The sequence below is a fragment of the Penaeus monodon genome, chromosome 15 (genome assembly GCF_015228065.2).
Source record: "Penaeus monodon isolate SGIC_2016 chromosome 15, NSTDA_Pmon_1, whole genome shotgun sequence".
Taxonomy (NCBI): Eukaryota; Metazoa; Arthropoda; class Malacostraca; order Decapoda; family Penaeidae; genus Penaeus; species Penaeus monodon.
The window spans coordinates 37,618,511-37,618,804 of NC_051400.1; the positions used below are offsets into that span (position 1 = coordinate 37,618,511).

Consider the following 294-nt stretch of genomic DNA (forward strand, 5'->3'; position numbering starts at 1 on the left):
CACAGCCCGAGGCACTTCATGGTAGGTGACAAGGGTGGTAATACAAGGAAGGGTGAGTGACGTGCCCAGGTGGCAGGGGGCAGGGTGCGTCTCCGCGGTGCCTTCTGCTCTGTTGACTATGGGAGAGGGAGAGAGGGACGGGGGGCGTGAATCCCCGCGTCCCTCAAGTGCCAAGTGTATCGGGGTGTCCTCCTAGGTATCGGGGCTTCATCCCCCTCCCTGCTTGCGTTGCTTTTCTCGTTGGGATTCTGTGGGATTAGTGCTGGCGCTGTTCTTCGGGCTTTGGGGGTGGTG

The 294-nt window shown here is 60.9% G+C and overlaps 1 protein-coding gene across 2 annotated transcripts in view; it reads left to right on the plus strand.

The window, feature by feature from the left end:
* The window catches only part of LOC119582015 (ecdysone-induced protein 74EF-like), a gene marked incomplete at its 3' end in the record, with an annotated part of 261,423 nt that overhangs the window by 469 nt on the left and 260,660 nt on the right, over positions 1–294 (plus strand).